At 39.3% G+C, this 27,711-nt stretch overlaps 1 long non-coding RNA gene across 1 annotated transcript; it reads left to right on the top strand.

The window, feature by feature from the left end:
* Positions 1–27,218, top strand: LOC138748879 (uncharacterized). The gene is made up of 4 exons (XR_011348293.1): positions 1–156; positions 690–842; positions 22,435–22,598; positions 25,571–27,218. It is a non-coding gene; the product is annotated as an uncharacterized lncRNA (long non-coding RNA).
* Positions 27,219–27,711: the final 493 nt, after the last annotated feature.

Genomic DNA, 27,711 nt, shown 5'->3' with positions numbered 1-27,711 from the left:
CTTGGCAGCCTTCAGAAGTTGCAGCATGTAAATACAGAACGTCCTACTTCCTCCAAGGTGAATGTAAATAACCTCTTGGTACTCATGTGTCAAAATGTTTCAGGGATGACTAGGCTTGAATTCAGCTTACAAAACACAGCAACAGAGTGAATTACTGTAAGTCTGTCATACTCCTTGATTTTGTTTAAAACTGCAGCTAAGTTCATAAATGACCAATTTAATTTGCTACATATTTAAACACTGACAGAGGGACAGGATCATTCTGTTTTGCTGTTATGCAATTTATGTTTTGAGAAAATTGTGTTCCATTCATGGCACAAAGATTTTTAAGATGGAATTGTTAGTTCATTTAAAACTACTAAGTTACACTATAAATATTGGATTACATAAGTCTTGTGCTTCAAGACTACTGTATGATGTATGAATGTGTAACCAATTCAGTCTACTTTGAGGCATTCCTACATGAAGGAATAACACTGAAAACAAAATATTCATTTCTTCTGGTATGACATCTCCCCATTGTCTAGCTGGGTAGAAACAAAATATATAAATTTAATGCAATAATGAAAGGATTATATTCATTGAGAGTCTCGGTAAATCTCATATTTCTTTCTGTGCTCTTTTCACTTGCAGACAGGCCAAGTACAGAAATAATGCACTGTTTATTTTAATATACTGGTTTTCAACAGACTTGGAGACAGCAAGTCTTGGAAAGGCAGCCTAGCATTCAGTGGAGAGGCAGGATCATTACATACTGGCTCCAAATTTCCCTTCATTATCTCTCAACATTGGGTACCAGTGGATGCTGACCATACATAATCTTGAGGAAGAAAAAGTAGAAGGTATGTCTGAGAGACTACTTCACAATTTTGCTTTGAATATTATTTGGAGAATAAAGATAATGGGGCACTCTGTAGGAAGTCTGTTTGAAGTTATCAGACACAAGTGAATATGCAATAAGGTAATGTTGACACATTGAACATTTCTTCTTAAATTTAGTTCCATGGAACCAATTTCAGAATGGTCATCTCTTTGTATATTTACCCATGGACTTATTTATGCATCAGAGAAATTGAATGAAGAATACCTAAATTTATTTCACACACCCCTTTGCATCCTACAGAATTTCCATCCTACAAATCCATGTTGATCTGAGCACTATTCATGCAGGTGAGAGACTAACATCAAGTTCCTTTTACTATCTAATCACATTCTTACCTACAGTTACCTACATTTCTTTTGAGAAAGCTAATTTACAACATGATTTATCTTGCTCAGTATCAATTCCATCTTTTTTCCCATCTGGAAAAATTAAAGCAAGAGAGTACTCTAGAGACTTTTTTCCCCTATCTCTTTGAGGCTTGTTCAAAGTTTGCAGTTGAATACAACCTCTCAAAGATGTACTTCTTTATTCCTGATGAATTATTACTCACTTACTCCTCCAGTTAAACATGTTCAAATCAGACTAGGCCCTCATGGTACTATTTGGACCCCAGTGCTATTCTAAACTGATTCCTGGCACTGATGGTCTGCTTTGCAAAGTATGCCTTACATGATTGTTTCCCCCAGCATGTAACATAGCATGTGGTTAACTTGCATGACTTACCTCTGGAGCGGTAATATTGATTCGCAGACTTGAATTCAAATCATAGAATCGGATAATTACACCACGGCAGCTATATATTCAACTAATTAAATATATCTGGAATAAACTGAAAGTACTTGATTCTTGCAAAGACCCATCAGGTTGATGGTTGACCCCATGCTCAGAAAAACTTAAGACTGTCTCCTAACTACCCTCTGAAATGGACTGACTGAATTAAAAAAAATAATTAAACTGGATTAGGTCGCCCAATTGATTATTTTGGGATGAAATTACATGCAAAGAGAATTTGCAATCCAGTGTACGAATCACCTTGGTTTAGCTTAGTTTGGTATTCTCAAAGTTAATTGTGTACCTATTAATATCACAAGCTGCGCACCACTGCTAATGTACATCGGGGGGTCCTGGTTACAAACTGCAACTTTGGTTGAACAATCACAAAATATCTTGGATCATGTTGCACAGAGATCACCAATGAGATTCTAATCAAAGGGTCTCCACTCTGATGTTGATGTCTTGCACACGTCAATCTCAGATCCTCCAGCTTCAGTTTCAAGTGCGTAGGACACTGCTTGTTCCATCATGCCTGCATTCTTTTCATGCTGGGCTAATTGCATTTATATGCTGAGATCTCTATCACATTGATCATCTTTGCCACACATGGTAATGGAGCCAACAAATGACCACATGGAGAGTCCCCCACCCTCTCGCTCTAATTTAAACTCACCTCCATCATAGATCCGGCTAATGTACCTTTAACTTCCAACACCTATCCCAGTGATCAGCAAAGCAAGGATCAGAAGTTGCAGTTCCCTTGGAAACTGCACAAGTCCCACTTTTTGTGCTTGATTCTCAGTGTGACCACCCAGAATGTGCTATGCTTAATATACAGTATTTATCTGCTGGGGTGTGCCACTGCACATTGTGCTGGTTTAGCAGAACAAAAAGGGTGAAATCTAATTTGTATGTATTAATGTTCAGATGGATAAAATTTGTGTAATCATGTTTATTGTCTAAAAATTCTCACAAAGCATTGCGATGAATGTAAAATCAATAGTTCAGTCATAAATCAACTATTTACATGGAGATTAATAAAGTTAAAGCTTTAATAGCTGCAATGAAATTTAACTATAATTATTTGATAGCAAGAAAAAGACAATATGTTCTAAGTATCTTTGTTTCCTTGTAGCCATAGTCAAATCATTTCTCAAAAATCTTTTATCTTATCCTCATTGTAAATGTTTTTCGCTTGTGGTTTAGCAACCTGTTAGATTCTATAACCAATTGCGTAATTAATGTGACAGGTTAAAGCAAGTCATACTTCAGAGTCTGCTAAAAATATGTAACTCCTTAGAAATTGATACCAAAAATAGCCTTAAGTGGTAACAACAAATGAGAGAATGTTTTCAGTGCTGGAATGATTACAACCGGAAGTATAATTAGAGCAAAAATAAAACCTTCTTATCATCAAGTAGTTTTTTTAAAAATGAAGTGGTTTTTGGATTCTCAGTGTCAGTATCAGAATTCAGCAAGTACATTTTGGATGATTTTTGAGTTTGATTTCTCCTCTACAATAATAAAGAGTACTGGTTCTCAGTTACTTCTCCTGAAGGTGAATTTCAACTCGATCTGCTTGTCGCTAATATAAATAGAGTTGGCGGTCACTTGCTAATTCCAAACTAAGAAGGTTGGGGAAGGTACCCACTTGTAGGAAGTGCAAGAGTGAATGGAGATGCAGAAAGATATTGTTAAAGTATTCAATATAAAAGTTAGTTGGCTTTCTACAGAAATGGAGAAGTGACAATATTGTTAAGGAGAGATTGTGAGAGGGAGATACGGGTGAACAATATTGCATTTGGTGCAAAGAGATTCCAGGACTGAAGAGGTGCATCTTTGGGGAGTTGGGGGGGGAATGGTGGGGGAGAGTTGATCACAGTGGTAAGGGAGAGAAGATTGCTGTAAAAGTTTGGGAAATGCCCATGGATGAAGACAACCATATTGTGGAGCAAATGAGTTAAATGGAAGATTTCAGTGGGGCAAGAAAGACAGAAGAATATGAGGAAGTCACTTGAAGGGCTTCAAGCCAGGGTGGTGGGCTGAGAAGGACTATTCCCTGAGGAGGTTAACACAATGGTACAGGGAAGAACTTCTGGTTCTACTGAACCACATGCAGTGCTGGAATTCACTCACAACTTCCATCAGACAGCCAGCAACTCCCTTCTGTGGCCACTTTTCTGAGACCATGGAAAAACACCTGATGATAATATTAAACAAATAATACCTTGTTCACACATTCTCATTAAGATATTCTAATGAAGGCTCTGCTTTCTGAAGGATTTTGTTTCAACTGCCATCAATAAAAGTAAATCGGTTAAAGACCAGCCAAAACTGGACTCAAAATTTTTTAAATTTTATCTTCACACCACGCAAACACACCGTTTTTTTTTTGAGGGCTTAAGTTACTGCACTTCCCCATCTGTTGTACGATTATCATTGATTTCCACACAACAATCATTCAGGTGAGGGCAACACTCACATGAGATTAATTACTTCAGAGCAGAATGCTTTCAAGTAGTTATTTCCAATCTAAAAAGGCGAAATGAGTATCTCCATTCTCTGTAAACTTTCAAACAGATATATGTAAGTAACATTTCTCATGGTTGACGTGCTCTCATTTAAAATGAAAGTTAAATACAGAGGTAAGTACCATGAAAGTTAAGTACCCACCTGAAAAAAAAATCCCAAATACGTTAATTTGTTCTCATTTATAAATGCCCCCATAGCATATCTTAATTAGACACTTACAAACTTGACATTCCTAATTCTCTTCCAATTTATCACAAAGTCATATTTTTTTATAATTTGCAAACATCTTCCAAAATAGTGGCTGTGTGTGGTCCACTTTCCCGGAACATTAATAGGTTCTCTTACATAAATAATTCCACATCTGTTGTCCATTGACTTATTTATCATCTTTCTAGCTTAATCTAATCATAACTACTTTGGATATTGTACAGCAGTGGCATTACCTTGGTTATTTTGTGCCAATTTTCTTCTTTATAATTCTAAATAATGTTCTTAAAGTTACTCAAATCTTCAAAGTTAGCACATTCTCAATGATGAAACTCCAATTCCTGACCAAATCTTTTCCACCTGGGGTTTAGCGATGAGATATATGGTGTTGATCACCATTTTCAGCAGATTTTTCTCTCTCTATCAGCATTACAACTCACCATGATTTTAGTGCCACAATAGCCTCAAACAAAGCTGGAACCATAATCATTACTGCAGCCTCAGATATTGTTACACCATCCACATCATCGGTGTCTTCTCATTAAAAAGGTAACTTCAATGCAGAGGTGCATCGATATCAGTTAAACGCTGTCCTGAAAGACCATCAGCTAAATTTCACTTTATGGATGTTTCTATTTGCATACATCTCCACTTCATACTGTTTGACAAGTTACTTGGGAATCTTGGCCACAGTCCTCAATCATTACAACATCCTCCACTGTTATAACATTGTTATTCATTACTATCACCTCTGTTAATATATAGCCTTTTTAAATCATTATCGTTGCCTCTAGCCTCAAGTATTAATAGAATTAGAGCCATTGTTGTATCTTTTCCAGGTGCTCATTCTGGCGTTCACATAACAACTTGCGAGAGAAAAAGCTGATTTATACTTTTTTTAAACAAATTAGTTGATATGTTGATGATAATCTGACATGAATGTTTAATTTATACAAACCTGTAATGTTAGAATAAGTATCACCAGACATCAATATATTAGTATATATCAATATATATATTATTGCTTGTCACTTTGCAATAAAATCTGACTGAAAGTGCACAAGATAATATATTTAATCTCTTATGCTTGTGCATGGTTTGCAGTTTGATACTACTTTCAGTTATTTAATGCAGAGTGCAAAAGACCCTTATCGTTGTTTCAAATATATAAAGCTGATCATGTGGAAATCCACAGTATACTCATACGATTCCAGATCGGTTCAGCAATGGGAAGCCAATGACTGAAACTACGTAAAACGTTGGTTAGGTTGCGCATGGCTTTGGAAAAGAGTACAGATAAGATTTACTAGGTTGCTGTCGGGATTAGGCTCATAAATAGAGTAGATACTCAGAATTTTTTTAATCAGGGTAAAAATATCAAGCACTTGAGGGCACGTGTTTAAGGTGAGGATGGGGAAGAGTTAGAAGAAATGTGCGGAGCAAGTTAACATCATGTGATAGGTGCCTGAAATGGGCTGCCATTAGTACTGTGTCAGAGATTTCTAGATTGACATATGAATATGCACCATTTAAATAAATGGCATTAACTTAAGTATATTTTAGTGTCTTAAATTAATCAGTATGCAAGAAAGTGATTCTGCATCTTCAGCTGTCTGGGAACTGTACTGTAGGAGGAGGGATACAATAAGGTGTGATAGAAGGAGGGTGAGCAATGGTCAGGTTCCTGTTCATCTGGTGTCATATCAGCAGAGGGGTTTGGAAACCTTCCTTCCCGCTCAAACAAGCTCAAGGCGTAAACAGGATTTATTTTATTTTTCCAGGAAGTAATCAGACCTGTTGAGTAAGTTCACTCCCAGCCTATTTCATAAAGGGTGAAATGTGCACAGCCACAGGCTTGTACTCTGTCAATAAATTCTTTAGGTAATTCACATTGATAGGTACCCGCAGAACAGTTTGAATCTGATCTCTTGTAGCACAATAAACGACCAGATTCTTTACTATTTTAACATCTCAGCGTAGCACTTACTATCAACCTGTTTACAATATTCATGCCAACTTCATGGAAATATCATCACCATGCCATAGGCTGTGTTCTGAAGTCAAAACATAATTGCAATGAAATTTAACTCATTGTGGAGTGGCAGTCTGCCAAAAATTGAAAAAGTCCCAGGTTGCACAAATTCAAATGTTAATCCAGGTCAAGATCGTATTATTAATGCAGAACATGAAGCGTCACGGCAGATATTTTGCTGCAATGTTTCCTGATGCTCAAAATGCAGTGGTTAAATAAATTTGTGAGGTTAATATTTCAAAGTGACATGTAGTGCATTTTTAAACTGTTTTCCAATTAAAGGAAAATGTGACAAATCAGGATTAATGAACTTGCAAATTTCTAAAGGAGAGGGATTCCGATAGGGTTTGTATGGAACTGGTGTTGCCTGGCATTTCAACAATCAGCCACTGCCTGCAACACAAAAGGTCCTGTGGACTCTATTAATGAAAGGATGCTAGACATCAGTGTTGCCGTGGTAGCTAAAGTCAGGAAGATCACGTGACTAAGCCCTTGTTGCTCGCTGGAAGGTAAATATTATCATCACACGAAGCTCAATTTGCCTGTACTTCCCCATCCAATGGATAATTTATATGCAGTTATTTCATGGGTAAATTTTAGTCAAAATACAATTGTCTTTTAAAATTGTTGTATTGTTACATTTGCTTTATGAGCAGCAATGTTAGAATTCTTTTTGTACCTCATTTAATAATAGTGTACAAATGGTATTCCAACAAAAACAAAGATCCAACTTCTTCAATACCTTAGTGTAAATCTTTTGCTTGCTGAAATGGTGGAAGGTTTGTTAGCATAAGGTCACAATTCTGGAAGGATGCGTGGACTGATGATCCAAAGATCTCAATGTGAAGCAGTTTACTATATGTTTTTAGATAGTCACTTGTTAGGGTAGGTCATTCGGGGTGCTACGTATCCATTCTATTACTTGTGAATAGCCTCCACGTATCAACATTGTGGAAACTCAATGAGCTCCATAAGTTTTGGATACTGCTTCCCTATTTTGAACATTCATGTCAAAAGATTCATGTATATTTATCCAAGAAAATTTCGAAGACAACTTTGAAGCTTTTTCTCTGTCCATTCAGAGTTTTGGGAGTTGTAGATTAGGCAACTAACTGAAAGATGTGGTCTCTCCACACAAGCTGGATGATCAGTGTCTTTGTGCTGGGAATGTTGGCCTGATCTTGGTTGACCTAGTCTGCTAATGGATGAAGAGATGCTATTGGTGGCACTTATATTGTCCTTTAAGGTGTCCACCGCAGGTCATCTATGTCCAAGAAGACCATGACTAAGTAGAGGCGTTGAGCTGGAATACTGGAGGCAATGATGAAATTGGTTATTGTTACCAGTCTTAACTGAGGGATGACCCATATTGAAAATTAAATAGCTAATTTTGAGTTTAAGGAGATTTAGTATGTCACCAAAAACTCTCAGAAACTTCTACTGGTGAGAGCATTCTAACTGGTTGCATCACTGTCTGGTACGGAGGTGCCAACGCTCAGGACAAGAAAAAACTCCAGAAGATGGTTAACATGGCCTGTGACTTCACGGCCATCAGTCTTCACTCCATCAAGGACATCTACAAGAGGCTGTGTCTTAAGAAAGCAGCCTCTACCCTCAAGGACACCCCACTATCCAGGCCATGCTTCACTCTGCTACCATTGGGAAAAAGGTACAGGAGCCTGATGATGAGCACTCAGGAGCACAAGGACATGTTTTTCCCATCTGCCAGCTGCTTCCTAAAAGAACAATGAACCACAGACACTACCTTACTTTGACTTTTTCATTTCCTTGTGCTATTTTTATTTAGTTTGTAAGGTGGTTTATATAAATGTTTGCACTGTGACGCTACCAGGAAGGAAAGAATTTCGTGACGTCTTCATAACAATTATTTCTAATTAGTTCATCTTGTAGATAAACCTAGTATCAGTAATGAAGACCAAGTCTCTAATTGTCAGGATCCATCTTCTTTGTTGTTGTTTTCAGTGAAGAAAGTCTAATATTCTAACTCAATCTGATCTAAATGTAGTTGTTTCTTAATTGGCTTTAAAATCAATTCAAGGAGCAATTAGGAAATAACAGGACAACAGCGTGAACAAATATTAAAATTAATTACAGAAAGATTTCACGGTGCTGGTCCTTTGAAAGAACACTTTAAATAATATTAGGCTTTACTTCCACTGTGAAAATTATTTGAAAAGTGAGGCAATAACTATTATGCAGACAGATAGTGTGGCCTGTGTTCATGATTTTGCTGGGATTAATGGGATTGAGGATTGCTCTTCCCTGGAGATTCGTTTGAGGATGGGGCCAGCAAGTGTTCATGGTAGAAGGTCCAGACTGAGCAAGCAGCTGCATGAACTGGTGGCAGGGATATCTCACTGGGAACATGACTCCCTCCAGCTGAGCTAAACAGGTCTTTACATGATGGTACACCTAATGAGGATGTCACATTTTTGAATTCATTTTTCAGGAGTGAAGTTATCCACGGGAACCTATATACATGCACTTCACGGTTCCTCTCTATTAGTAAATATCTTAACGTTGAATCGTGGAGTCATGAGAGATACAGGCCCTTCAACCCACCAAGTCCATGCCAACCATCAGCCACCCATGAACACCAATCCTGCCTTAATCCCACATTTTTTATTCTCTACAGATTCTCATCAACTCCTCCAGATTCCACTGCTCACTACATACATGGAGGAATTTACAGAAGGCAATTGACCCACTAGTGCACCTTCCTATACAGGAGGAAACCAGAACACAAAAGCAACCCGCCCGGTCACAGGGAGGAGGTGCAAAGTACACACAGACAGCATCCAAGGTCAAGACTGAACACAGATGTCTGCAACTGTGAAGCAGTGATTTGACTAATGGTTCCATTGTACCACTTTAAAATGTGAAGTCCTTTGGCTTTTTTGCCCTCTGCAACTCCATTTCTTCATGTGGGACTGTGCTCCTCCCCTGCCCTTTGCCCCACCCTCTTGTTCAGGCACCTGCCTACCTACATTTTGCTCATATTTTGATGAAGGACTCAAGCCTAAAACATTGGTTATGTAGCTTTATCTTTGTTATATAAAGTGTACTGCTGAGTTTCTCCAGCATCGTTTTCCCATCACTTTGTGCATCCTTGGATTGAGTTTCGTGAGCAATGGTTGTAACCAGTGCATCCCCGAACATCAATGGTTGTGACCAATGTTGAAACGGGACGCAAGCATAAATTCTGAAGGGAATAATAGTTCTGAACATGACTAGTTGCCTGATTAATAAGGTACAAGTAGTGGGCCTCATCACTGCAGCACCCTTGAAATTACGATTGTGATGTGGTTACATTATTCGATACATTATATTCTTTAGACTTATAGGTTCAAATCTCATCAAAGCAAATGGAATTTAGTTTTAAATATAACATTGATATCAGTAATAATAACCATGAAACTCTCAGATTGTTGTGAAAATACAACCAGTTCATTGATGTTCTTACAGGTCCAGCAGCAATAAAAATGCACCAAGACAAATGGTTAAACAAAAGGCATTTTTAATTTTCTTTAAACATAAAAACAGGAACATACTTTAATTTATTACTATTAACTTAACTTAACCCCCTTCTAATTCTAAACACACATGTATGTAATGTGTATAAGTTAGAAAAGTTATTTGATTCACAGTCCAATCTCCAAGTTCATCGGTACCAGGCAATTCTTATACTGTGCACATAATTTAATATTTATGAATTTCACCAAGCTCTGGTGCTTAAAGGTAATTGGTTACCATTCAGGAAGGTTCTTGTTGGTTTCAGAGAGAGACTTGTTGCTCACTAGACACACACAAACTGATACCCTCCGATCCGCCACTTCAGTGCCTTGCTGAAGAAACTTGCCCATCAGGGTTTCCATGTGATAACCTCTTCTTCTGCAGGTCACCGCAGAATTCCTTTTGTTTCCTTTACTTCAAGTGAAACACTCTATCCAGCCATTTCCTCTTGTATGGGCCATAAGGGTTTTTAACAGGCTAAACTCAGATCTCACAGCTCGTCTTCAAAATGGGGTTTCAACAAGCTGCCAGCTTGTCATGACTGCAGAGGCCAGTTCTCTCTCTCTCTTTCTCTCTCTCTCTCTCTCTCTCTCTCTCTCGCTGAGAAAGCCTGTTTGGTCTCCTCTCTCTCTCTCTCTCTGCCTGCAAAACCATATGACCTTCTTAGAATGGCCAATTGCAACCAGACAGATTACTGCACTGGACCAAAACTTCAAAGTCCTTTCATCTGTTGCTTTAACACAATAATCCATTACTCCACAGCATGTCCAATTAACACCTACTTGTGAAGTCTCTATAGGCATTCTTCAAAGGTTTTGCAAAGGCACTCGGAGCCTGGACTGTCTGGCTTGAGCAGACCTCTGGCATTTTAAATGAGATCTGTTTTGTGAAGTGTTTGTGTTTGTTTGTGACCTATAAGACCCCCACAAGCTATCTCCTTCAAAAACATCCATATACAATATAAAATATTATATAATCCATCACAATATCCTTTATTGAAAGGAATACACTATCGTCTTCTGTCCAGGCTTACATGCAACACCTTGGTGGTAAGCTCTTTACTGCCCTCTGTTCTAAAATATGAACAAAAAATACTTCACTGAATCATGTGCTCAATAAAACCTAGGGCATTGCCAACACATATAGATGGCAACAAAACAGCAATGCAAACAATCTTGGTCTGCTTTCGACTAATCATTAATGACAGCTTGAATTTCATTTGTACAACTTACGCTATTAAACAGTATATTTGGAGCCACTGAAGTACTGTACCCTTTATTATTTTATCATTGATTTGTTTCTAACACAGCACTTGCAATTTGACGCCTTATCACTTTCCAAGCTGCTGCGAGAGTTCACACATTTGGACTGTTTGCATTGTCACTCGTCTTTTTTCAATGCTTTTCCCGTTTGCAAAACAGTTGTCAAATTTTCAGTCCTGTTCACTAACACCTTTCTTCATACGTTTATCGTCTACGAAAATACATGAAAACAATCAGCGAAAAAAAACCCCACAAAATAAAAAAAGGTGCTGAAAAGCTACAATTTCAAAACCCTTGGGAAAGCAGCTTGTCAAATATTTCTTCCATCTATGAATTCTATTGTTTTTTTCCCTTCAAAATGAGAATGTGGTGCAAACTGTTTAACTCTCTGTTGAATGGAAAACACTCAAGATTCCACATTAATGAATTTACACATAGCAGTGAGAAATCAAAACATTTCAGGCCAGTAAAACAAAGGTTCATGCCATGGAGATCATGAGCAAAATTTCTTTCCTGTCATGATCCCATTCCTAACAGCAACAGAATTTCACTGTCTGGAACTTCTAAGCTTGCGTCTCATTCATTGATTCTTTCATCTATTGAATATGTATGTTCATTACAACTCTGCATTTGCCTTTCCATAGTCAATGTTCTCGGGACTTACTTGTCCAGGATGTGCTCTGAGATAAACAATGACACTGCCTTGAAGACCATAAGACCCTTCATACAGATCAAAACTTGGTCGTCTCCTACATAGAGGAGCTGTCAACTTTTGAATACCTTGAAAGACCAAGAGTGTATGCAGAAGGACCCACTCAAGTGAAGTGAACTCCAGAAAGGATTTATGAGCAAAATATATTTGACTTTGATACTCCAAACCTTCTTTGCAGTCAATACACTGACAATCAGAGCCGATATTTATCTGAAGACCTTAGATTGCAACGGTTTAATTGCATGAAATTCTGATGATGGTAGGCCATTGATGAGTGACCATATGTTCAGGAAAGATAATGTGTGACCTGGAGGATAACTGGGAGTGAATAAACAGCCTACTGGAGAAACTCAGTGAGTTGAACAGTACCTATGGGGGTGGGTGGGTGGGAAAGAAACTGGAGAGGTTTCATCAATTATCATGGTCATGGAAGAAAGACAGTACAAGTAGAAGAGGCAATTATATTCCTATCAAATAGTTGTTTTTGCGAAGGAGAAAAGTTTTGTTCAATAATAAGACACTGGACTTTAAGATATATGAGTTAATAATTTGTGTAACTCATTTAAAAGAGGTCATACACACCAGCCATTGGGGAACAAAATAGATGACCAACGTCATTCAGAAGCCAGATTATCTTGTTAAAGACTCATGTAAATATTCACAACTATTCTACTTTGAATGGAATTCCAGAAGAAACAAAGATTTGGATTTTTTAAGCATTAAACAAGGAAATCATCAAATGAAGGGGTCAAGTCCAGTACATAAAACTCAGCAGCTCTTTTTACATGTGCTTCAGATGAATCATTGCACAATGAAGTATTATTAAAAGGTCATCACCATTCTAACATCGGAACTTAAGCTGACAATTTTCTCCACAGCAAAACACCCAGAATAGTGATGCAGTTATTAACAGGTCATCAGTTTTAACAACATTGTGCGCTTGAAGAATACTACAAGATATTAAGGATAGCTCGAATACTCATCTTCAAAGTAGCACCATGGGATTTTTTTTACATGCACACTAATTTTTAGTCAAGTTTCCATTCATGAAATTTAGGAGAAGCTCTAAATGTGATCCATTCTGTGAGATCATGGCTGACCTGACACTTAATTTTACATGCGTTCATTCACAGGATGTGGCCATCTCCAGCAATGCACATATTTATTGTCCATCCTTACGTTCCTCTGACTTGAGAAGATAGTTAAGGGTCAACCACCTTGTTACCTGAAACCAGAGGTGGCAACCTTTTGCTGGCGTCGTCCACTCAGTATCTGAAGCTTGTTTTCAATGAATAAAATCAGGAAGGATCCAACCTTGTCCTCAATACCATTCTATTGCACTCCCTTCACTTTAAAAAAAAGTCTTATTATCTCAAAGATACTAGAAACTAATATCGCAGCATAATTTTCTGACTGAACTAACAGAGAGGAAGGAATGCAATTCAATACATTTGCATTTCCAAAGCCTATGGATGTATTCATTAATAGGAACACCTTTGTGAAGATGGGGAAAAGACATGTCCATATTAACAGGCTTTTCACTGCTTCACTAAATAGCTAATGGATGGAGTATGAATTCTGTCTAATTAATTGCTTTGCCAGTGACATACTGCATGCGGTTCTACTCACAAACAAGTTTCTTTTCTTTATTTGCCTCTTGTCAATTTTATAGCATCTCACAAATACTCAAAGTTTTCATCCATTTCAATGACTTCATATTTGTTCTAAGCATTGATCATGCAATTGAATGGAGACCACTTGTGTTAGTATGTAAGAATGTAGAAAACAAGTGTGGTCTACTTAGCATCTGAAGATAGTTTCCATTCAATAAAATCAAGTCTGATCCAACCTTGTCCTCAATACCATTCTGCCGCACTCCCCTCATTCCTTCCTTCTGGTTTAAGTATCTTCCCCACACATTTTTTGGTCCCGAGTAAGCCTCATCATTTTTCAGATATTCTCTTGCTTTTTATGTACTGATAAAGCATCTTTCTCCATTACCACATTTTTTTGGCAGCTGAATAGTGGCATTAACCTGTGCGACGAAGTCAAAAGGGATCATTAAAAAATGCTGTTTAAAATGAGTACCTAATAGGTGGAATTAAGAATTCCTACCCCTCCAAAAATAAAGTCATTAATTTTTTTAGTGGATTGTGTGCAGTAAATTTATATTGTTAATAGATGAAAAAAGCTTTAAGTGTAAACAAAATATAACTCTATTTAGACTTTGGATGGAGCTAGCCAACCTGTTATACAAAAATGTGGAAATCAACAATTAGGAACAAGATAACATTTCATTCACAATTCAATTGCCAAGTTCATAATTTCAATATTTATTATTTCCCCCCCCCCCCCCTTGGTTGAAGTTATTTCTGAAAGTGATTCTAAGTGTTTAATAAAATATACTTGCAGGCAATAGTAACTTCTGCCCACACCATTCCTCCGAAATGACATGCATTTATAGATTTGGCTAATGCCAAATAACAGTGATGCCTTAATAACCATAACATAATGAAGAGAAAAACAGGAGGTCATTCTTAGGCAAAGCTATTTTTTGGATGATTCATTCATGAAGAATTAGGATTGTTTGCAAATGAGTTTCCATATTTTGCATGTTTTCCCTGGAATTCTAACCAAAAACTGCTATAATCATGGCTTATTATAACATTTTTAATTGTGAGGTAATTGGAAAGAGTGATGGGTAGAAAGGATGGATGGAAAAGTATCCAATACTAAAATTGGAGCATTGCAATTTAATTAAATGTTTTGAGAGGAATAAGTCTGCAGACACCATGATTGAAGTAAAAACATAATATTGGAGAAACTCAACAGGTCAGTGTACTTTATGCAGTAAAAATGAAGATACTTAACCAATGTTTCGGGCAAAATGTAGGCAGGTGACTGAACAAAATGGTGGGGGAAGGGTCAGGAGAAGGAGCAGGCAGGAGGCAATAGGTGAGTAAGGGCACAATAGCAAACAAGGGGAGGAGTAATGGCTGTGTGAATGGGTGGAGAGCTGAAGGAAAGAAGACGGAGGAATAGGGAAGAGAAGGTGAATGGGAAGTAGGCTATCAGAAACCAGAGAAGTTGACCCAATGCTCCCTATTTTCCCTCTCATCCCCATCTTTGTCTTCCTTCCTCCAGCTCTCCACCCCTTTCCTTTTCATTCACAGAGCATGCCCCCTCCCCTTATTTGCTGGTGTGCCCCCCCCCACTTTATCCTCCTATTGCCTCCTTCCTGTAGGACTGTGCTCCTCCCCCTGCTCTCCCCCCTCCCACCATTTTGTTCAGTCACCTGCCTACTATTTGTTCATACCTCGATGAAAGGCTCAAGCTCAGAACATTGTCAATGTACCTTTGCTATATAAACTGCAGTTTGCCCTACTGAGTTTTGCCAACATTGGGTTTTAAATATTTTTGAGAACCATGTTCAATGACTTCAAAGATTAGAGAAACTGATAGGCTTTTCTTCACAACAGAATGGATGCCCTGTCATGCTGGTCAAGGACTGAGGAGGGGGCTGTGGCACAGTTGCCTTTTTTTCAGGGGGGTCAGTGGGAGGAGCCTCAGGCAGAGTCAGCGAGGGGTGTGTCCTAGCACATCCAAACATAGAGTGGTTTACCACAGCCTCATACATTTCAGAACATGGCGTGATAGGATATGAGCTTGTATATCAATTGTTCAGTTACCTTGTTTACCTGCTGAGATTTGTATTTTCATGCCCGTTTTTGTAGCCATACATGGAAAGCTCTGAGGACAATGGGGAACCTGTCCTTTTACAATTCCAAACTCATTAACCTTTGTCTTTTCCTTCATGGACATTAGTCATTTCTGGGAACTTAGCCCATATCCTGTGGGCTACCCATGAATGCCTAATGTCATCAACTTCTCCTTACATGAAATTCAACATTGTTTTATTTTTTTCCTGGACTGGTCCCACTACCTCTTAACTATGCGCTAACATTTAAGACATTTTTTTTTAAACACATTCATTTCTTTCACATTATTTACTGGTTAGACCACCTATTTTATCTCTTGAATCTTGAGTATTTTGAATGGACATATAGCTCTGTTAAGGCTCATCGGTACGCTTTTACCGTGCTTAATGACAGAATGAAGGGAAGCTATCCTATATTTTCAAGTGGGTGCAGTGTTCCTGGTCATTCACAGAAATAATAATTTCAAAAAGTAAAGAAAAAGCAATCAGATTTTAACATAGAAGATTTTTGTGGCTAATTACATATAAATCTTCAACAGGATTATTCCAGATTTATCGCTTCTTGTTGTGAAATATATTAGTTTATTTATTTGAAACTATTTATGTTAGAGGATTTTAAGAATCACCTTATATTCATTACTGGGCATATGTTCTATTCTGCTTCAGAAATGAAATGGAGTTTCACAAGTGATATAAAATGCGCAGCTGCTAGCAGATTTAATGCAACCCACCAAGGATAACTTACGAGAAAACACTGGATTAATACCCAACCATTGCATGTGTAAAGTGATTGGTAAAAGGACCAGAGGTGGAATGAGTGGCTATGATTGGAATGAACAACAGGTTTGGATTGTGTATACAGATGCAATAACAGCCTTAAAATTCCTTTTCCACCTTCTTGGCTAAGATCATATGTAGTTTCTCAGCCTTTTGGTTCAGATGAAATACTGTATACATCACCTACTGTGAGCTGATCAACTGGATTTGTGAAAAGCTGTGGCATCAAGAAGGAAGAAGTGAAAAACTATTGAGAGGACTGTTGGAGCAGAAGAGATGGTCTGGTATCGCCTGCAGATCCCGGGGCAGATCCATGCTTATTGAAGGACTAATGTAACACCCTTTCCAGCAGTAAACCTATCTCTATCAATCCATAACAGCAAACTTCTTAGGATGACAAAGAATCCGAAACATTGTCAAGGTGGCAGTGAAGGATATGAGCAAAGGATCCCAGGACCTCATTATCAAGAAAGTGTAATGGACTGCTGCAAATTTGAGGTAAAGGACATCTACTGCTTCCAGGTCATCGTGGATAACAGTCACTTTGATGTGACCTTCATTGCCCTGGTGGGATAGCAGAGGATACTACAGGACTTCCAAGAGAAGGAGAACATGGCTCCACTCTCACTATTAAAGGAACAGCCAGGCAGAAGGAATGAGTTATGAAGGTGTACATGTTCAACCCACATGTGCCAGTCATGGATGTGTTCACCTTCCTTGGTTACTATGTCAAGGGGCAGGGACCTGCATGGATATCAAAGGCACCTTTGGAATCTGGACCAACAAACGCCAAATGAAGGTGAATGCTTGCAGTGTCAGTTGCCAGTCTCTTCCGTGGGGATTTTTGGGTTTCCTTTCTTTTTCTCACCGTCTGCCATTTTTCCTCCACAGCTCTTTACTCCATTGATTCTGCCTCCTCAGGAGGGGCCTCCAGCCTTGTCACTGGTGATTGAGAGATGGACATGTTTGGGGTCTCCTCACGCTCCCTGATCTCAGTCTCTATGGGGTCTTTGCTGCACTCAAGGTTGAGGGGGTGCTGGCCTCACTGGGGTTGTGCAAAGAGAAGCCAGCAACCTCTCATCATCCAAGGATGAAGCCAGCACGACCACCAGATGAAGCCAGAGTAAGTGCCAAGGTGGAAAGGAAAGAGGACAATGGGTTACAAGTAAGCCCAACTGTGGGATACACAACACCCAGTAACTCCCAGCTACCCCACCCCCAGCTCCAGGAGAAGGAGAATACATGCCAGCCAGGAGATAGAGAAGCAGGAGCACTGCTGGATCGCCCTGCCATTGACACCATCAGCTTCAACTGAGGAGACCCCATTGCTAGAGGAAGATCATCTCCTGTTCCTGAGCCCAAAATCAGCAGTTTACCAAAGCGGTGGGCTTGAGAGCTCAGGCTGATTGCAATTTGGAGACTTCGATAAACAACAACTGAGATTAAAAAATCTCAGGTTTTCAAAATCTCAACCCTCAAGGTGCGCAGTGTCCAACACATTATGCAATGTGCCTTGCAACACCTGGCAAAGCTCAAGGCAGACGTGACTTTCATGCAGGAGTCTGGTATGCCGCTCCTCGGGAACTATTGGAAGCGGTTGAAATGGTGGCCCCAAAAGAAAAGCAGTTTATGCCTTAAGTGGGTAACACCTCATCTTTAAAATGACCATTATTTCCAGATTCCCTCACAACCACAAACATACCATCGACATCAAACCTTGCAAGGCCTCTAGGGACGTATAGTGCATCAAAGAATTCAATTGATTTCTTGCCAAAATGGAGGAACCTTTACCAGACATCAGAGCTTTATTCATTGGTACTCCATTGAAACCAATCAATCCAAATGAGTGAGACAGTAGCTGTAAGTAATAATAGCTCACTGCCCAAAAGACAAATGATGAAAAATTGTATTGACAAAACTACTGGACCAAAAACCATTCTGTGGAATTGTTTAAAGTGCTAATGGCTATAATGAATGCTCCAGTCCTTGTATCTTAGAATGTGGTACTGTAAGCTTTTAGATAAATTATATATCTGATTATGCAATAAAATCCTGGAAGATTAATTACACTCACGTTCCATTTTTGGGAATGGCAATTCAAAGGGCTGACTCTCTCGGGTAATTTGCAACAATTCCATCTTACTTCCCACACAGACAACTGTTGCCCCCTCATTTGACAGGGCTGAGGGATATTGTGGATCAATAAAACACTCACTAAATTAAACATCAACTATGGCAGAATGATACCAGGAGATACATGAAGTGCCTTTATTAAATATTATCCATTAAAAAAGAAAGCAGAAATCAAATACCAACCGTCATATTAGTAAGAACAATGGAGTTCGCTTCTCAGCTATAGATCAGAGAAACAATATTTTGAATAGTTACGCATAATAAAGCAACAAATTACAGTGAAAGATCTTTAGAGTCCAAGATGTTAAATTAGAATAGACCCATTTTGAGATTATTTCTTGAGCAGTTAGTTATTATGACTTTGTAACTCTGATCTGTAATTTTGATTTATGATATGTTGAGTGTATAAGCAGACCACACCTTTATTTAGAACAAAGTGCCTAATTAGGAAAGCTGACAATTTTCATCATCAAAGAAGAAAATTATCAGAGGTCTATTAATGTTCCAAAAATATGACCCTGGAACTTTTCAATTTATATGAGCATATCAATTCAAGGGGGAACAGCCATAATGGAAAAATCATTGAAAATGTGAAAGCAAGTTGGATTACTGGAATAAATTGCAATTGAAATACCACACAGAAAGATGACATGATGAGATTATTGTTTGTGCTGGATTGGCATAAATGTATGTGACAAATGCAGCGTACCGTAATTTCCCAATTCCATTTGCCACCATTGATGAAAGGCGTCTCCAGTTGATGTTAGTTCAACATCTAGTGTTCTGCTTGTGATGCATTGGAAGGTGTGTGAAGCCACCTTTCGGAACCTATTTTGAGATTATTTTAATCTCGTCAAGTAATCCAACTTTCCACTGTACATTCAGAATCAAGTGACTAGTGGGGATAATTCACAAACTGAGTGGAACTTCAACGACTGTTTTCAACCCAAGACCAATCTGATACCTTCTTCAGACGAGCTTCTAAGCGATCAAACTTCTTACACACCCAGTCAAGATATGCTGTTCAACAATGTAAGTTAAGGTCCCATATTAGGAGCTGGAACCGAATTTAAATTTCAGGTACAAATTTATCATACCATGAATACAATTTGAATTTGCACCTAATGTCAAACAATCTAACAAACTGGCCTTAAAGGAGCCTATCATAGAATCATACAGCACAGACATAGGCTCTTTGGCCCGGCAACTTCATCAAACACTGATTTAAACTTACACTATTTTATATTCTTCAAATCCATCCATCTTCAACCAAGTACTTGGGTCAATTTATAATGGTCAAATAACAGGCCACACTGCTCATCATTTTTGGGATGCAGTCATGGGCAGGATGTGGCACTTGCGGTCAGGATTGAACTCGGGTCACTAGAGCTGTGAGCCAGCAGTTCCACCGTTGAGATAACACATCCACACTATCTTCTCAAGCTTGCTTCTTCGGGCACCCAGGAAGAGTTGGGGGATTACATCTGACTCCGTGAAAATATTCCAGACCAGAACTTGTCAGGCTCTACTGATGAGCTGAATCAAATTATTAAACTCGTGCTCACCGCTTCCAAGTTGCCCTCCAAAGATGCCCTGTTCCTGGCCTGGCTTTCAAGCCAGCGCTGACAAAAAATAAAAAAGCAGGGGATAATTATTCTCTCAATTTGCTGAGCAACTCACTCACAGGGCAACTTATTTCCCCTTTTATCTCTTTCCAACCATCTTGGGAACTGGGGATAATGCGCAAAAGTATAGTTTAGGTAGATTAGCCATTTCAACAAATAGGATTCATTCATGACAATAAATTCTGATTCTGATAATTATTGAATTATTGGCCCAAATCAAAGAGCCGCGTGGACTATTTCTACCTTTGTCTCTAGTGTTATTGTGTTCTAATGGTCAGTCCTAAAAGGGAGTGATGTACTAGTCTAAACGAGCTGGCAGTTAAATGGTGGGATATGGTAGAAACCATCTGGGCTGGCATTCTGTTTCTTGGTTGAGTGATGGGATAAAAACTCTCAGACATGGCGAGAAGATGTCTGGCATCAATCTGTGACTCATAAGGCCACAAACAGTTCTGCTGCAGGTTTGAGGAGGGATCTGGGCTAGAGATTAGGGTATTTCAGAAAGTGGGTTGAGAGGATCGAGTGGTGGGAGACTACATTGGAGAGACTGGGTGCAGACTGGGAGATCACTTCTTTGAGCACCTTGACTCTGTCTGCCGCCATCACATAGATCTCCCAGTGGCCACCTATTTCAATTACCCATCCCATTCCCTTGCTGACATGTCTGTCCATGGTCTCATTCACTGCCAGATTGAGACCACCCGCAAATCAGAGGAACAACACCTTCTGTCAGCTCACCCTCCAACCAGACGGCATTAACATTGACCTCCAGTTCCTGATAAATGTTCCCCCATCTTATTCCCCCTTTTCACCTTCTCCCGGCTCTTGCACGTTCTCGTTCTCTCTCTCTCTCTCTCTCTCATTCCTTTACCCTCTGTCTCATTCCACAGAAACAAAATCAATTCTCACCTTTCCTCATCATATCCAATTAACACCTATTGTTAGTCTGGACTTCCCCTCCTCCCATTCTTCCCCCTTAATCTCTCGTCTTTAATTAAGATGCTTGCCTGGCCTTGCTTAAACCTTGAAGAAGGGCTCAGGCCCAAAATGTCAGTAATCTCTCTTTACCTCTGATGGACGCTGTGAAACCAGCTGAGTTACTCCACCATTTCCATGTGTTTTTAGTGCAATACTCAGCATGTGCAAATTTTCAGGTTTCACTCCAACGGTGGGGTTCACTGAGATGCGGAAGTGTAGACTCTGGAGACCGGCAGCTGAAGGATCAAACAAGGCAGGGGGCTACTGGAGACTGGTGTGTGGGAAGCAATTATCAGGACCAGGATTTGAGGGGGTGCTGAGGATAAGAAGGGATTCCAATGAGACTTCAGGGACTGAAAGCTTTCTGGCTGCATCAGAAGTTCAGGTCTGTGAGCTCAGATTCACCAATGGATCAAACAGGAGGCTGTGCAGCTGTGGGAGTGAATCCATGGATTCTCGGTGTCTCTTAAGGGACTCTTGGGGCACCAGGCAATGCTAGTGGCACATCTTAGCCCCTAGATTGCACATTATGCAGTCAAATGAAGAAATTGGCTCAGCTCTATTCTTGTGGTGAGTCAGTAAAATTCACACAAATTTCCCTATTTTCGGAAGTACATCGCACACAAGCTATCCATGCCTATCCTAGATAAATGCTTGCATTTATCTCTCTCAAAACAACTGCATGAATGTTGATTAACTAGCTGCAAACCCACACAACCAGTTCAACACCACATAAACACCGTCTCCGTTTTTGCAAAGTCATTTTTGTGTCTGATGGGTAACTGTGAATATTTATTATCCATCATTTGTATTTGTCATCTTTTATGGATACTATTGTGGTGGGATTTTTTTAAATGTTTGCAGCAAGTAAGAATTTTGGCGTATCTGTACATTGTACAATGTATATGACGATAAATTTGTTATTCAAGTTAAGTCAATTTTATTGTCATCTGATTGCATTGTCATCTGGGTGGTCCTCTCGACCACTCTTATGGTCCTGTGGTTTGATCTCTGATCCATTTCTCTTCAACAACCAAACCACACTGTGATGCTGACAGCCAGGATGCTCTTGATAGAGTTATTATTATCAATAACCAGGAGATTCCCCAATAATGAACTGATCAGCATCAGATAGGACCTACATGCCTAGTAGTTCTAGTGCACATTACAGATTGGGCTGGAATAATATTGATAACTCAGATGCAGTTGTTCATTGTCCATGCAGGTTAAAATTCACAAATTCTTTTCTCTCTCCCTCCTCCTTGAGCCCTGAACTTGTGGTTGGATGTAAGAGTGCCAGAGGGAAACCAACGGGAAATTATGTACCGATGTGAGTCTTGGGGAAGGACATCAGAATCAGCATTCTGAGCTGTTGGAAAGAAGGTGTATGTGGAGGAAGAGGAGAACATGGATGGACGTCACAAGGATGAGGTGAAATACTGCATTTCAGGGAGGGAATGTTGGGGCAGTGTGTGCTGCAGTTCAGAAAAGGGATGTAGGCTGGAGTTCAGGGAGAGTTCGAGGGATGAGTTCAGTGAAACTTGGAGAGTGGGGGAAGGCCAAACATAAATGATGACAGTGCAGGTCTCCCAGGTTAGTGCTATTAGAGTGAAATAATGTTGTCCCGAGAATAGGCAAAATGATTTTTGCATGGGAAATAATACAACCACATTCACACAAATGTGGAACTTGTGACAGGTAACCAATCATAATTAATGACATAAAACATGTGGCTGAATTTTCCAGAAGATGCTCATCAACCTGGAAATCATCATTATTGTTTCACTAATGGAAAAAAAAACAATTTTCAATTGCATAATACTGAAAAAATGTTTTGCATTTTAATTTCTGAATAAAGATTCACTTAAAAGGATCTTGCCAAAATAATCTGATGTTACAAAAGAGGAAAAACATTCCATTTCATACATCACCCCTGACATGAGATTGCACATTTCTCAGAACTAAAAATATCTCAAATTAATCATCTTGCAAACTCTTGTAATCCTGAAGCTACAGTGAAGATTAACCCCTATTATAAATTGTACAGTATTTATTCCCATAAATTGGAACCAATTGAGATTTTTCACAACTAAAATGGCTTCTATTCACAGCATCCATGAAACCTCTGCACTACAAAAAGGGTGGCCATCCTCAAACATTCAAGTTACTTCCATTGTGAAGAACACAGTCCACTTTCAAATGCATGAACCTCTCCCCTGAAGTGGGTAGGGGGAAAATCCACCCAATACCAGCATTCATCCTCATTTACAGAAGATGCCAGAGAACCAATGAATGCTCCCAAGCACTTTCCTGGAAATAATAATGTCAATTTTGTATGACTGTCCCAGTGACAATAGCAATGACTTTTAAGTCTGTGCTTGTAGTCCAAGGATTCTTGATTGAGGGTGTGAACAGGAGCTTTCACCACTACTGCAGTTAGGAAAAGCATTGCAATTCCAGTTCTACTTTCATGTATTTCCCAAAATAAAAATTCCCTGATCATGCCAGATTGAAGCATTTACTTTAAGGCTTCTTGGTTGGCTGGTTTACATTAAACCTTCCTGAACATAGTGCCTGGATAACTAAGCCAAGGTCAATTGCTCTCTGTTAATGGTCCTTCCCTTCTGAAACACAGAGGCCAGAAACATTATCAGTTGAAAAAAAAAGAAATTATTGCATCTAAATCATGTAACACTGACAGATCTTCGGTGGGGAGGGTCCCCGCCTTAATTCTGGGATGTGACTTTAGCAGTTAAGCATCCTTCTGCACAGATTATGGACAGTCATTAGAAAACATAAATGATAAGAATAGGGTTAGAGTTGGTACTAACAGGTTCTTTATGACCATATGCCACGTTCTTGTCAACCAAAGTATAGCACATGGATATCAAACCCCCCAATTTCTGTAACAACATTCCAGTGAGGGAAAAGGAAAGAAAATCTTACATTTTCCACTTCCTTTTAAATAAGTGGAATAAAGGGCTTTTAAAATCCAGTGCAACTCCAATTATCCAAAATGGTCGGGCTCATTTTTTTCAGAGAACCGGTCATTTTTTTAAAAAAGCAGCCCAGAGGCAGCAGCAAATCACTTGTAACTATGTTTATACAACTGGCAGTGAGGGAGGGCATTTAGAGCATTAAAAGAAAATTTAATTCTCACCCCCAAAAAAATGCTGGCCACCAATTTCCCACACTTCTCCACCGAGGGCCCCGTTCCTGCCAGGACCTTGCGGTCCCGCCGCCGGGGGCCTGAGGTCCGCTGCACTGCTGTTGGCACTGGGAGCCCAAGGTCCTCTGCTGCTGCCGGCTCCGGGGGCCTGAGGCCTGCTGCTGCCCCTGCCGCCGGGAACCCGAGGTCAGTTCGGTTCCAAAAGAAATTTCGGAGTATCCAATTTTTCATAATCAGAGTTGTTCTCTATGTTATAAAAACCTAGGAAATGTGGTTACCAATTTACACCCAATAAATAGCAGTGAGTATAATAGCCTGATAAGCTGTTTTGCTAGTGTCACAAATAAATATTGGCCCTACTCATCTACAAAATAATGGCATGTGATCTGTCACATCCACCTCAAAGAGCAGATGGGACATTGCTTTCCCATCTCTTATGAAAGAAAAATTAAATAACCCCCTTTCCCAAACCAGTGCTTTCCTTTCTCCAGTCATCATTCCTTGTAAAGGAGCCAAGTAATCCCCAATATTATATCCTCAGATTTCAGATTTATTGTCAGAGTACATCACATTCAACCCTGAGATTCTCTTTCTGTGGGCAAGGCAGAATCTTCAGGTGGGGCAGTATGGTCCTATATATGGACATTTCCAAAGCAGATAGTCCTTATTTCTAACTCCACCTTACTTTTTTAAAAACCAATGAGGAAAGTAAGTGCAGAACAGACCTCAAAAGAGATCAAGGAACTCAGAGTAAGAGCCAACAGCAAGGTTTTGTTGGAATGGCTACGTGGATTGGTGTTTTTTTGTTCCTTCGTTGATTTATACTTTAGCTCCACAAGAAACTGCAGCTTAAACCTCTGTGATGCTGCTTGAGGAGATTACCGCTGCTCATTTGAGTGATCCTCTTATCTCAACCATTGGTCAGCAGTTGTCTCAATGTAATCTGCACAACAAAAAGTGCATTTGTAGTATAATATAAAACAATATAATCCATGAAATTCATAAAAAGAATGCAGGCAATATTTCCATTTCAATGAAAGGCCACTACAGGCAAGCTGTGCAAAGTAAGACAAGATTCCTTATACGTGACTTGTGCCAAGTTTACAACAAAAGAACCAGTTAACTCACGTAATGGGAAACAATTCAACTGTGTTTTAGCTATTTGTAAAACTCAAGTGAGGATGAAAAGTTGCACGACTACATTGCCTTAGATCATATCATTTATTTTTTTCAGGTTAAATCACAGTTTCCTGGAAATTTATAACAAAAGAGGAGACAACGTAACCATTCTTAGCCACATCAGGAAGAAATTAAGATCTTTGAGTTACATCCAGATATCTTATAAATGCACCAAGTGACCTGTCTGCATTGAAGAAATACAGAGCTGGAGTGGGAGAGAGTTCGAACAACATTAATCGAAAGAAGCAGCAACGATTTATTTAAAGACTTTGATGATGATTAATTTTAATGATCCTGTCCAAGGAATACACTCCAGACCAGATTTTATCTTTAATCTGTCTCAAAGATCAGAAAGGGAAAGTTAAATATTTGCATTTTTACAACAAATGAACTGTGGAAACATTGCAAAAGTTGCATATGATGTCATGTGCCATAACCAAACCTCACATGAAATCTGAATATGGTAACTGCTTCTAGATGTTTGAAGGAACGGATTTCTAGTCTTTGTCCTCAGTAATAACACAGCAGAATTCTGATGAAAACGAGGGCTGTGCATTGGCCCTGTGCTTTATAGGAGGCCGTCATGTATGTCAGAACAAGTCTTGCAAAAGTAATTGAGCACAAAGCCCACAGGATCAGTGTGGTTCAAAAGGAATAAATGACACATAGCTGGGTCCTGGCAGCTCCACTCTTCTCACTCTTTCCACATTACCCTGTAAAGTGTTCATCCTCAGTGGCCTATCCAGTACTCCTCGGGAAAGCCCTGACCAGTTCTTTGCCCACCACCCTTACAAGCAGAAGATTCCAAGTCACAACCATTGACTATATAAACAGTGTTTGTCTGTCATGTTAAATCAATGGCTCTGGTCATTGACCTCTGTGTGAATGGAAATGCCCTCTATTTACTCTGTCTGAACTTATGATGATCCTGTTCCACTTTCATCAAATCCCCTCTCACATTCTTTGTTCCAAGGAGGATAACCACAGATTCTCTGGCCTCACCTTGAGGCTGACATCCAAGGAACTATTCCCCTAAACCTTTTACAGCACCCTCTTCAGGTCCTTCACATCTGCCTAGAATTGGCCACAATACTCTAGATGTTCTTACACTTGAACTGTGGGAAACCCCAAAATCCCTGCCACTGTGGAGCTGGAAATACACAAAGAAATGCAATTGGATGACAGAGTTAGGGGGTGTGGGAGGAGACTTAGTGTTGGGAATTGAGATTATATGGAGGAACGTCACTGAGTATGGACTGAGAGAACATTGGAGTGTCAGAGTGAGAGGAGAATGTGGAGAATCGCTGGAGAGAATAGAGGTGATTGCTTAGTTATGGAGGGAGTTGGATGATAATTGAATGGGGCATTAAAGAGGTGGGGATTTGAACAATTGGGGAGATAATGGGGAGGATTTGGTTTATCAAATTGGTGTTTGATTGACGGGGGGGGAGGGAGAAATAGAGAAAGGGTTTTGGTCCAAAGAGGTGGCTGGAAGAGAGGAAGCCCAGGGATAGGACCAGTGAAGAACTATTTCATCCATTCCCTGTTATTATACGTGCCAAGCAATTTTAGATGAGTGAGGTCAACAGGTGTTTGACATCACTGTTCTTGTCCCATAGCAGGTGAGAGTTCTCCATGCTTGAAATGGACGATCATTCACATCTACTAATGCTGATTTAAAACATTAAAAAGTTTACAAATGACTGGATACCATTAAAGAATTTTTTTTTTAACATTTATATAGTAAAGTGATACCTTTAGATTGTTAATATTTAGTCAAGAAATGTGTAAAACACTGTCAAGAGAGATTTCAAGGTCATTGTCAAATGTTGAGATTCCTTGAATGGAAGTAAAATTCAGAAATGGAGAGAACAATATATTTACACCACAATTATTTTGATTAAGTTTTATTGGACCTCCCCAGGTAATGAGCCCTTGACCTGTGCATTCCTGAAATTCTGAACATGCATTTGGGAAACTGGCTGGATGGATTTATTGGCCGCTATGGGGATGCTATCTTTTGCCAAGTGGGATTGGGGCTTGTCCATGTGCCTTCTCTCCTCTCCCACTGAGCTGCAACAACTAGGGGCTGGGTCAAGACGTGCAGACCTGGGAGCACCAAGGTGATTTATACATTCCAAAAATAAAATGCAGGAGAAATTCAGAAAGTCACGCACCGTTCTTTATGTACCAAAG

Source organism: Narcine bancroftii, chromosome 13 (assembly GCF_036971445.1).
Source record: "Narcine bancroftii isolate sNarBan1 chromosome 13, sNarBan1.hap1, whole genome shotgun sequence".
Lineage (NCBI taxonomy): Eukaryota > Metazoa > Chordata > Chondrichthyes > Torpediniformes > Narcinidae > Narcine > Narcine bancroftii.
The sequence above is the reverse complement of the archived record's forward strand: the minus strand, read 5'-3'. Positions and strand labels throughout refer to the sequence as shown.